Here is a 12,659-nt window from a genome sequence, read left to right as displayed (position 1 = left end):
CATTAAATTCCAGTGAAATATATTTATGTTTGTGGTTGTAATGTGACAAAATATGGAAAAGTTCAAGGGGTATGAATACTTTTGCAAACCACTGTACGTTGCGGTCCACATCAGCTGAGCTGAGATCTCTGTCTCTTCTGGTTCTGTACTGCTGGGTTTATTTCTGAACACGTACATGTGAGCGGGACCTGGTCGGCTTCTTGTGTGATTTTATGAATGACCTGAGGTCTGTGCAGTGATTTTGCGGAACTGTCTTATGAAAGAGGCTCATGTGACATGACCCCCTGGTCAGCAAACCAGTCGAGCAACAATAGCTGACATGAACCACAGGTCTCAGGGTTCCAGAAATCTGGCTGGAAATGGGTCATAAGGGCCAATGCAAACACGGAAAATCCAGGTCTTGCAGTGAAAAAAGACCCTATGTGTTTGTGTTTTTAACAACATCAAATCAAGGGTGCCCAGTACTGCTCCTTGAGGGCCACCATCCTGCGTGTTTTTGAAGTTTCTCTGCTTTGACTCACCTGATTTGAATGCATGAGTGATTAACAGGATTCTGCAGAACTTGAAGACCCACTGAAGAGAGGGAAACATCCAAAACATGCAGGATAGCGGTCCTCCAGGACCAGGATTGGGCACCACAGGTTTAGATAAAAGAAAACTCTTTGTACAACTTTGTACTTTTAGGAGAACCAGAAACCAGAAGCAGTTTGTGAAACTTCAGATTTTGTGGGTCAGTCTTATTAAGTGAGAAATAAAACACTGGAGGTTATTTCTCTTAAACTTTAAGCACAAAAAAATTTTGTTTCAGAGCTACAGACACATTTTTTGTATTTATTTACTCATCATTCAAACAAATAAAACCTAGAAAGTAGCCAGCTATTCAGAAACCTGGAATCAGAAAAAAATCCTCAGCTTTTAGTAAATCCCTGTTTTGTTTATTTAAAATTAATGTTTTCCAGGAAACACACAAAATCATTTTTAATTAGTGTTTCTTTTAAAAGTTTTAAAAATAAACTTCTTAAAACAATTAAAACTAGAAAGTAAAAAAATGAACTCATTGAATGCAATGAATTGACAAATTACTACCAAGAAAAGCCCAGATGTTTTATTTTCTGTCTTACTCTCTTTTGTTTTTGAATATTTAGAATATTTTGTGATTTTCTATTACTAACTGACGTGTGCAAGAAAAGATGCTTTTTTCTTTTCTCTCTTCGGCCTCTAAAAACTGTTTTCAGATCTGACTACTTGATTAAATAAAAGGTAAATGAATTGAAGGGCAGTGGTGGGGGCGAAGAGAACCAAAAAAGAAGCTGAGTGAGGAGCAGAGGGGCTTGTTAAGATCTGATTTAAGCAGCGGCGGTGTACACCAACACCACCACATGTCGTGATGAGGCTCAGCATGTTGCTCTCAGTGTGAAACCCTGCGCTGTCAGAAGACATGGATGGACCACGGCTCATAAAGTAAAAAAAAAAAAGCAAAAACAAACAGAAAGGAGGAAATTTCAATACGGAGGCTATTTTTCACTTGAAGTGAATATTTTTTATGCTTTGGGGCAAAATAATTGCAGTTTTCAACCACAGATCAACTCTGACACTTCAGCCTCTGGAGAAAGATTCTGTTGCTCACATGAGTCCTTTCTTGGTTTCATCAGAAACAAATCATCTTCTCACTCGGAGATTACTCACTTCTGATGTGTTTCTGCTCACCTTTAGGAGAAATAAAGAGAAGCAGCCAATCAGTCTGAGACAAATTATCCCATCCAGCGTGGCACAACACGAACACAAGGAAACCTTTGGTTTTGTTTATTTTTGTACATATACAGTATTTCAAAACCTGTACTTCAAAACGCTTTCAATTGAATGGAAAACATTCGGCTCAATCAGGAAATGGATGCTGTGACTTTAGCTTTTTGTAACTTTCGTGCTTTTAAAGTATTTTACTTTATAGATATTTCCTAATACATTGAGATTTATCTATTTCTTCAAAAACATTGCTCTTTTGCTACTTTTATCTTTCAACTAAGTTTTTGCTACTTCTCACTATACTTTTGCCTCAATTAGCTCCAAGCTAGGCTTTTGCTACCTTTCATTCTGCAATGTTTTGTTTTTAACTTTTAATGCATTTAACATTTTATTAACCTTTTGCTACTTTTAGCTATCATTCTGTTATATTAATATTTTAGCAACCCTTTCGATACTATTTGTTCCAAGCTAACTTTTTGCTACTTTTATTGTTCTTGGCACTTGTATTGCTCTGCCACTTTTAGCTTTATCTTTTGATACTTCAGCTACCCCTTTGCTACTTTTAACTACTGCTCTGCTGCCTTTGATGTTAGCTTTTAGATAGCATTTTGCTACTTCTGTACAAAATTTTGCTGCGTACAACATCCATTTCTTCAGCTCTTTTATAATAGCTCTTTATGTTAGCTTTTTAATGTTAGCACCGCTACAGCAGCTTTTTTTTGTAGCATTATCCTCTTCATGCCTACATTTAAAGCTGCTCTGTCGGGCAGTTGAGCGCTCAGGCTGTTTACAAGAACACACACACAGAAAACTCATCTAGTAGAGCAACAAAGTCTGCCGCAAAACAAAATGTTGCCCAGGTAGCTTTTCACAGGTTTTGAGGTGTGACGATTGATCTGCAATGGTGGCTCAAATTCACTGCTTGGTTCTGTTTGTTTTCAAGTCGAGTAGAGAAGCTTCATCCAAACACCCGCTGAGATGTGAAAGCTCCTGCCGTTTTCCAAATGTTTTTCTTTTTTTGTGCAAAACTTCCCAGATGGTTCTGTGGAGGGGGAAAAATATAAAAAAATCTGATGCTTTAGGACGTACTTGATGAAGAAATAAAAAAATAAACAGTTTTCTTGTTATCAGCTCAACAGACAGAACAGTAGAAAGTTCTTAGGGCAGATGGGAGGCTATCCTTTATCTAGTCTCATATACATTAACTGTCAGTCTCTAATGATCCTCCTTTCCACCCACCACCCTGACTCATCCTGGTTCAAATCCTGAAGATCTGCAGATCTTAGAAGTGAGATGAGTCCAAGAGGGCATAAAACACACTGGGATGAGAAGAATACCTCATAATGTTTTTAAAGTTTGTTTTTCTCTAGACCTAAGAAATACAATAAAACATAGTGCTGGGAACAAGAAGGGCATTTTAAGACACAAACAAGAAATAACTTGACCCCAACCATTGCTGATATCCCCCATCGCCATTCAGTAGGAACCAACTGTTAGTAGTTTTGTTGGAATCGTCACAGGTCTTCGTTATTTGAATGATCTCATAAGGTGAACAGACAGACGGACTGATGGACAGGGAGCTAAACTGATCTTGTCAAACTACTAAATAAATGTTTTGAGCAGGTCTCCCTTATGATGAACACACAATTTGGTTCGGATCAGATTGAGCATGTGTCATTTAGAGCCAACAGTGTGCAAAGGGGGCGGGGCTAAAGTGATCTTGTCAAACTACTACACCATTGTGTTGAACAGGCCTGATGACGCACATAAAATCTGGTGCAGATCGGACCATGTATGTGTGATTTAGAGCTAACCGTGTGCAAACGGCGAGACATCAGCTTTTGCCACTCTGCCACACCCACACCATCCCGCCACCGGTCAGTGCTGAGAGAAGCATGCAGCATGTGAAGTCTGCATGTCCAAACTGATGGCAGTAAGCTGCAGCCACAGCTGCCCTGGAGCACACTGACAGAGGCGGGGCTGCCATGCACCGACGCCATCATCAGTAGACAAGGCAGGCGAAGTGTCTTGCCCAAGGACACAACGACTGAAGCGGCTGGATGGGGGATCGAACCGGCAACCTTCCGGTTCCAGGACGACTCCCCTAACCACTCCACCACATCCTTATCATCAAAGCTACCAATTTTTGGATCAAATTGGCAGCTTTGATCCAAAATGGCTGTCTTCCATTGGGACTGGACCACGACTCCAAGAGACTTTTTTTTAGGTCCAGAGACATTACACATGTGTTCCAAATTTTATGATTCTAGGTCCATGATAGTAAGTAAGTAAGTAAGTAATTAATTAAGTAAGTAAGTAAGTAGGTAAGTAAAAGTTTATTTATATAGTGCCTTTCACAGAAAAGGATATCACAAGATGCTGTACATCCATTATCAGAAAGAAAAAGCAAATATTTCACAATAACTGTACAAATTATACACTCAATACATTCAATATTTGAAACAAAAACAAAAAGGAGTTCAATTTATCTCTCACCCTTATAGGTGGAGGGGATGGATACTAGACCAGAATAACACAGGGCTTATGAACTCAAGTTGTGAGGTGTTGAATATATTCAGTTGAATGCTTGAGTGAAAAGGTGTGATTTTAGTTGTTTTTTTTAAAGGAGTCAGTGTTATTAAGAGATCTTAGATAAGGCAGAAGGGCGTTCCACAGTCTAGGAGTCACTGAGGAAAAGGCACAGTCACCACGGGTCTTGAAGCGAGTACGGTGGACCAAAAAGAGATTCTGGTCTTGTGAGCGCAAGTTGCGTCTGGGGTTATAAAGCGAGAGAAGACCGGAGATGTAGTTTGGCGTTTGGCCGTGTAGAGCTCTAAAAGTGAGAACCAGGATTTCAATTGTCCCCCTCCTACAGCGCGGCTATTGCCAGTATCACTCCACCCCCTGTTAACAATAGGTGTTAATTAGGTGTCAACGATAACCATGTGATGTGAGTATCAGTCACATGGAGGCTGGGCTTAAAAGCCTGAATTTTGCCTGAAACTCTCAGACTGAAGAAGTCTCTTGGAGAAGAGACAAAACGTTTCATTAGAGAAGAACCCGTCCAGAAGTCCTATATACTTTTTTTTTCTTTTTGAGAACCAGGATTCTGAATTTGAGTCTGAATTGTACAGGTAGCCAGTGGAGGTCTGATAATATAGGGGAGATGTGAGAGAATTTGGATGTTCTAGTTAGAAGTCTAGCAGCAGAGTTTTGAACAAGTTGGAGCAGTTTTAATTGTTTCTGATTTAAGCAGGTGAACAGGCTGTTACAGTAGTCAAGACAGGTTGAGATAAAGGCATGGATTACCATTTCCAGGTCAGAGGCGGGCAGGATGGGGCGAATTTTAGAAATGTTACGGAGTTGAAAGTAGCACGAGGTAACTAGATTTTTGACGTTTTTATCCAGTGACAGCTCTAAATCAAAACTAACTCCCAGATTTCATATGCTCTTTTTAACAGTCAGCCCCAGAGAGTCCAGTTGTTCTTTTATCTGAGGGATCTTATTTTCAGGTGCCAGGATCAGAGTTTCAGTCTTGTCACAATTAAGGAGTAGCAGGTTGTCAGAGAGCCATTTGTTGACTTCTGTGATACAGTCTAAAAAAAGAGATCAACTTGTGGGAACTTGACTCATTAAAAGAGCAGTATAACTGATACCAATAAAAAAAAAAGTAGGGGGTGCTGAGGAGGAATTAGGCCACATTCCCTAAAAATTGTACTGCATTCCTGTCGTGGGGTGGATTAGGATCGACCATAGAGAACTGGGTGCAGATTGGCTGAAGTATGTAACGGCATGCTGTCTGACTTTGCAGCACCTCTATGGCCACGCCTTTCAATAAAAGTCTGTGTTTGAAAGCAAGAAAGATCAAATTCTTATCTGTGTTCTGATACAATTTGTTGCTGTTTTAGGTCAAGAGAAAAAAAGGTCACTTCCTGTTGTTGGGGGGGGGGGGGGGGCTTTGATGATGTCATATGACCACACGGAATGGTCAGGTATGCAACATGGATGCTTCATGCATGTTTGGTGTATTTTAGCCTTTCTATGTGAAAGTTACAAATGGACAGATGGAGAGTCCCCTTGGTGACGGGGGACAAAAATGTGGTTAAAATCTAACAAGAGGACGGATATCAAACAGGAGGTGCATGGAGGAAGTTAAAAAAGTAAAAGCTATCAACGTTATGAGCTGATTTCCATCCAACTATTCTTCAAGGATTGATGAATGCTTTCATCTATCTTTTGGTAAATGTGTGTTTTTTACGAATAGGGACATAAAGATGGGGAAAAAACAAACAAACAAAAAAGAAAACAGGACAGAGAGTAGATAATTTAGAAGAAGTATATCTAATCGCACATGCCTTACTGTGAAAAACAACAACATGATGGAGGAAATGTGTAAATGACTGAAATCAGCCTGAAATAAAAAAGAAAAAAAAAAACAGCAGGAGTAAAAACACACTCTGATCTCAAATAGTCGGTGCTGAGCAGCACATCAGGTATAGAGACTCTGTTGCTATGGCGATCATCAATGGATGTGAAAACGGCATCTGCATCCACATCAGGGTTTGTTTATCATCAAACAGCTGTCCTTATCATTTTAATATTGTATTTGATTCCAATTAAAACACACATGTACGTGCTGATAAAATAAAAGTATTACATCTTTGGGATTAATATGAGTTTAATAAATTAGTTTTTTTAAGTTTGATGCAGTCCGACTCATTTATATTTCAATTCTGATGTTTTTTTTTATCAAATGTATTCATGTATATTTGATTCCATACTTCTATTTATAAATTCCACCTGCACTTATTCAAACTGATTTAATACCAAGAAAAAGAAAAATGCCTGCAGCTCTTCATAGTGATGAGGTGTTGATTTATGTGTTGCAGTTTTATTGTGGTGGACACGCTTACTCGAATCGGCTAATAACAAAACCCATTTTGTGCTTAGCAGGATAGATTTTCACTAGCTGTGAAAACTGTTAGCGGAGCAATTAGCTTCCGCTAAAATAGGTTTTACCAGTTTTAGATCTGAAAACATATAACCTTACGTGGGCTGTAGGCTGTTTGTACTAACAGAGGTCTTTCAATGTTTTTGATCAACATTATTGTTCACAGCTGAGGGTGAAAGCTGTCATACATTTTGTTCATATGATTGTTACTTATCTACAAGTTAACGTGTCAAACTCAAGGCCCATGGGCCAAATACGGCCTGCGGGTGACTCCCATTTGGCCCGCCATGGGCACTAAGTGACAACATTCTGCACACAGTAAATATTGTCTCATGTTGAATCTGAAGAATGTTTCGTGTGTCAGCTGGGTTATATTAGTGCTTTAGAAATAGCTTTTGCTAAAATTTTCAGTGCGTTAGTGCTTTAGAATTAGGGGACATAAATATTTGAGTTAGTGCTTTAGGGTTAGTGCAACTAATATTTAGATTAATGCTGCCCACCACTGGTAATGCGATTTATATGACATGCCTTCTTCCGTTGTCTTTTCGCGGGAGGTATAACCTCACAAAACTCAGTTTTATTTAAAAAATCACTATGTGTAAATGAATTAAAAAACATTAATAATTTTGGTTTAGCTCCAGTATCAGTACCTGCAATTTCATTTGACTTAACATCTTATTTCAGAAAAAACTTCATCAGCTAAGTTGCTAAGCTTACATTTAAAAATTAATCCTTCGGTTCATGATAAATTTCTGAACTTGGTCATGAAAAGAAAAGAACAGAAAAAATAAAAATAATAAAACCTCTGCTGTCATCATTTTTCTGTATGGTTTGCTGATGGTGCAATGAATTCTGGGATATTGTAAGCTGCGTAGTATACTCAGATGCAGCCCACGTTTTTGGGGATCTGTCGGCTGCATGAGTAAGCACCTACGAATTGGGACAGCCTACTGCTCGGCGCAGTGATAAAAGCATCAGACAAGTGTGCTCTACGTCGGCTGCAACCCCAGAACTGAGACATGGCCTGCGATGGTCATTTTAGTGGTTAACAGTTAGTGTCTGCAAATTTTTACTTGTTCAGTGATTTGGAGTTAGTGAAGCTGTATGTTTAGTTTGTGGATTATGGTTAGCTGTGCCCACCACTGGTGGATATATTATAAGGGTTGCAGTCTGCTATTATCAAACCTTTAGATCAGAGGTGGGCAATCCTGGTCCTCGAGGGCCGCAGCCCTGCATGTTTTACTTTTTTCTCTGCTCCAGCACACCTGATTTGAATGAATAGATGATTATCAGGCTTCTGCAGTATGGAGGACCAAAACTGACATAATTAGAAGTAAAAGTAGAATTATATAAATGAACCATTAAATAAATACACTTAAAATGCACCATTTAAACAAAAAAGAACTTTATCTCCTGTTTTATATTTTAATTGACTTTCATATTTATTTTTCCAGGTTAGCTCCAATAAATTAGTCAATATATTTTAACACATAATTGAAATTTAACTGTTTTTTTGCAAAATATATATTAATTGTTTTTCTTTTACTTGTACATGCATTTGCGTCTCTTAAATGTTTTTGCTTGATTATGTTTATATTTTTTCCAACAAGTCTTTTTATTTCAATGTGTTGCATGCTTGTGCTGCCTCAATTTAGCTTAAAGGTCAGTTTAAAACAAAGGCAAGGAGGAAAACAATACCTGTTCCTTTAGTCCAACCCTGCTTTAGACCTATTTGAAACCGTAGGTATTGGTTCAAAAAACCAAGCTGGAATTATGTGGGACCACCCAATGGAAGGACTCTGATATTGTGCTGAGTTGAGTTGAGTTGAGTTGAGTTAAGCCGATGGAAAATGGATCTTAAACGCCTCCTTTCACTTGGCTTCATCAATGAAAACTCACATCTTCTCTTTCTAAAAACAAATGACCTCCAGGTGACAAAAGAAACCTTCCACAAACCTAAACAGTGTCAAACCTTATAAAATCTGAACGTTTTCAGAGTAGAAACTACAAAAATACCTTTGAGTGCTTTTGTTCTGCATTTACAACAGGAAAAAAAGACAACCTGTCTGAAATGCTACATTACAGATTTATGTGTCATCAGGTCTATATGAGCGCATATTTGCCTTTTTCATGCTCCCCTGATTTGAGGAGCTGCAGACTCTTCCTGCAGTCATTAGATTGTAGACAAGAAGCTTTATTGCTATGGCAACTTATGAAAAACTGTACGCTCCGATGCCTCCGTGCCCGCCCGTAGACCAGCGGGGTGTTGAAAGTCCGTGGTGCAGCTCAGTGAGAAGAGTGGGATCTGCTTTCTGTCACATCCACGAGCTTAAAGAAACTCGTCTGAATAATGTGACAGTTGTTCATCAAACTGCTCATTAATGAAGAGAGGTGAAGTCCCAGAGAAATCACTTAGTCTGAGGGAATGAAGGAAGACTTCAGTGTTCCTCTACAGCTGGTTTATTTAATGTGGGTAAAGGACATAATCAGCTGCATAAATTATCAAAGCTTTATTTTATTTATCCTTTATTTTACATAAACTCTGATATATTTATCCTGTGCACTGACAATAGAGATTAAATAAGTCCTTTCTTGACACTGGAAGCACATTGAGCAGCTCTGTGGTGTACAAAGTCTTTTGTAACTGAATTTTTTTTTTTAGTTCTTTAATGAAACAGACAACTTCGGGGGTGCGTGTTAATGTGCGAGCGATGAATCCTTACTACAGCTTCTCAGTGGCAACAACCTCTCTGGAGGTGCGTCGCGTTAATTAAGATAAACATTTGTATGCTCGAACGAGATGCTCTGTCTTTGATGACCCCATCGGGTTGTGAGAGGTCCTTCTCGAGCCACATTCCAAAGCTCAGCTCCGGGTCCGAGCCAATCCCCTCACTTCTACCATATTCAGCCTGTGGTGTTTTTAATAAACACTAGCTGAATGCTTATTTACTGCTTAGTGACACATTAGTCAACAGTGTTATCACTACAAGGTGTTATTTATACTGTTTCTACACAACTTCACTGGTTTGTTATGGAGTAAAGACATTAACTGACATTAATAAAAGGCCCAGCGTTCTGGACTACATGTCACCACTGTTCATGTCAGATCTTTTAAATCATCTAATTTTGAAAGATGATGCAGTTATAGCAAGTTCATGTCTTGATTGATTTTACACAATGAATAAATTTAAAAAAATGCTCAGAGTATGTGTTTTAAATGCCTCTCAGCTGCTACCACAGGATATTTTAGCTACAAATGAGCTAAATTAATTGAGTTATAACCAATAAACCGTATCCTGTAGATATTTTGCTAAAAAACAAAGGGGTTGTTTCTAAAATTTAATGCTAAAGTGTTGAGTAAAGATGCTTAGAGGAATATTTGAAGCTGGTTTTTGGGAATGATGCTCAGCTACTACCACAGGTTTTAGATCAATATCTGTAAAATGGACTGGATTATAGTCACAACTGTTACATTCATTTCTTTAGCACAATCCTTACACTAAACCTAACCCACCAAGGGTGTTCTACCATATTAGAGCCAATCTTTGGTTCCCAAAGGACTACTGGTCCTGACTACGTAGGTCAGGGCTATTCAACTAGCGGCCCGCAGGCCACATCTGGCTCGCCCATTGGTTCATTTATCTCTTAAGCCCAAACCTCCGGGTTTCTACTTTAATTACTACAAGTTCTTTTAGTTGGACATAGACGTGTGTGATGTCTACAAAAACATCAGAATCTTGGCTAGAAGCTGGTAAAACCATTTCTACGAACATCTAAAACAGATAAAATTACAAGCAGTTGAAGATAAAACTATGAAAGTGAAAATAAAATTGGTTTAAAAATTTGGCAAGTCAGAGATGTCAAAATAATATTTGTTAAATATGAGACATATTGTGTTATTTTTGTTTTTGACATTGTTTTATTTTCACTACTTTTATTATAAGGTTCTGTATGTTGTATTCATGGTTAAATGCAGCAAAATAAATTCTTTCAAAGGTAACAGATCTTTGTAACACTTGGTTTTTTGACATAATGATTTTAATTGCTGGATGTTCGGCCCCTGCGCTGTTGGCCCACAATAACTGTGGCCCCCGGAGAAATTTAGTTGAATAGCCTGAGGTAAATGCTTATACCAGAAATGTTTCTGAGCAGTTTATTTAACCCACATCATAAAGAGTTGTGACACCTCAGCAATAAATTAGCCTTTTTATATTATACATGAAGTATTTTTTCATATTTTTGAAATTTTCAATAAGGACGTTCATTACAAAATGATTCATAAAAGAATATATTAAAATAATCTTAAAAGGTCAAAACAGCAACATTTTATCAAATACAGCGGTAACGTTGACAAATTAAAGTGAACCAACAACTGTAAAAGTTACATTTAGTGGTTATCAGTTAGCATTATCTTCCACTAACTGTTTAGTGACTGAAAAGCTAATTTTATAGTGAGTTGGCTATTAGTAAAGCTAGCTGTGCCCAGAATTAATTTATATGACATTACTGTCATAAGATCTGAGTTTGAAATTAAGCTTTTTATCCCTCGTTTCTTTATTTTATTGACACAAAACTCATCTGAATTCTTTGTTCACAACATGCAAAACCTGATAATTTGTGTTTTAGCTTCTTTTGGCTGGCTCCCAGAATGTGTTACAATTGTTTTTTAGATTACTTATTGATCCGTGGCCTTAATTTCCTTTAGCTAGGAACTAAAAATAATGTTTACCTTGAGCTTAGGTATAGACCCACCAGACAAATTCAAACTTTTATTCCTCTTTATTTAGTTTTCTTTGCAACTCACTCTCATATTACTGAAGCTGCTGAGAGAGTATGAACAAATCCTGCTTCACATGAAAAAGAAAAAAAAAATCTTCTAATTTAAGAGCTTCCAGGAGTTGAATCACGATTGTGATTCATCACTCGGGCGATTTATGGTAGATGCCGCGGATGACTCTTTAAATACCAGCAGAGACCAATCAGGACATGCAAATGAGCCGAAACCCACGGCAGCACAAACACTGACTGACACACGTGTTTAATTACCGTGGTCAAACTTGCAATCACGCATGAGGAGCGAGAAAAACACAAAAGATGCAGAGTGTAAACATAATTAAACCGTTTGTTCAGTGTGTGTTTGTGTGTGTGTGAGTTCTGTGCTTGTTTATGTTGTGGCGTGCGTGTTCACGCTCAGCTCACATCACTCCAACGGTCGAGTGGTCGGGAACGAACGCCCGCTGTCAGGAAGCCGTTCAGCCGAGCCGAAGTACGAGCAGGTTGGGTGCTCGCTGCTCGGTTTTTGGCCCGTGTTTTAGCTGTTCGGTTCAGTTCAGCGGCGGGTCAGTCACTGGTCATCCATCTGCATGTCATCTACTAAATGTCACGACAACACTGGCAGCACTGCTCTCAGATTCAATCACATAAACAAACAGACTCTCTACTCAAACTGAATCCGGAGTTGTCATGACGATCATCTATTTTATTCGTTCTATACAACTTTTTTCTTCTTTTATTGTCTATCTGCCCATCCTTCTCCTCCATCACCTCCTCTGTTACTTCGTCTTTTCGCTCACTTTACCCACTATCTGTATCCTATAATAATTATTATTATTCTAAGATGGTGCCAATTGTGTTTCTTTAATTAGTGTGAGTCTGTTTTAATATGTAAATGTGAAGATATGATCCTTTTCAGCTGATGATCATCCAAAGAATATAATTATTTAAAGGGACAATATTATGTGTTTCTCAGGATTACATTCAAATACTAAACCATAATAAAGTATCTATGTCACCTTTAGCTGTTATTAAAATGCCGTTTTTATGTTTAAATAGAAAATAAACTTATCTTCTCATCACATCCTCTTCTAAACGCCTTGAAATTGGCCTCTGTCTCTTTAAGAACCACCTTCCGCTCAGCTTCCACTTCTGTCCCGCCCATTTCAGCACGGGGGGGGGGGGGGGGGGG

At 38.4% G+C, this 12,659-nt stretch overlaps 1 protein-coding gene across 4 annotated transcripts in view; it reads right to left on the bottom strand.

Annotated features, from left to right (window-relative positions):
- Nucleotides 1-12,659, bottom strand: part of macrod1 (mono-ADP ribosylhydrolase 1) — a 181,402-nt gene that overhangs the window by 28,692 nt on the left and 140,051 nt on the right. The window lies entirely within an intron of this gene.

This window comes from Austrofundulus limnaeus, unplaced genomic scaffold, assembly GCF_001266775.1.
Source record: "Austrofundulus limnaeus strain Quisiro unplaced genomic scaffold, Austrofundulus_limnaeus-1.0 Scaffold1, whole genome shotgun sequence".
In the NCBI taxonomy this organism is placed as follows: Eukaryota; Metazoa; Chordata; class Actinopteri; order Cyprinodontiformes; family Rivulidae; genus Austrofundulus; species Austrofundulus limnaeus.
Note: the sequence above shows the minus strand (reverse complement) of the source record. Positions and strands in the feature narration are given on the sequence as shown.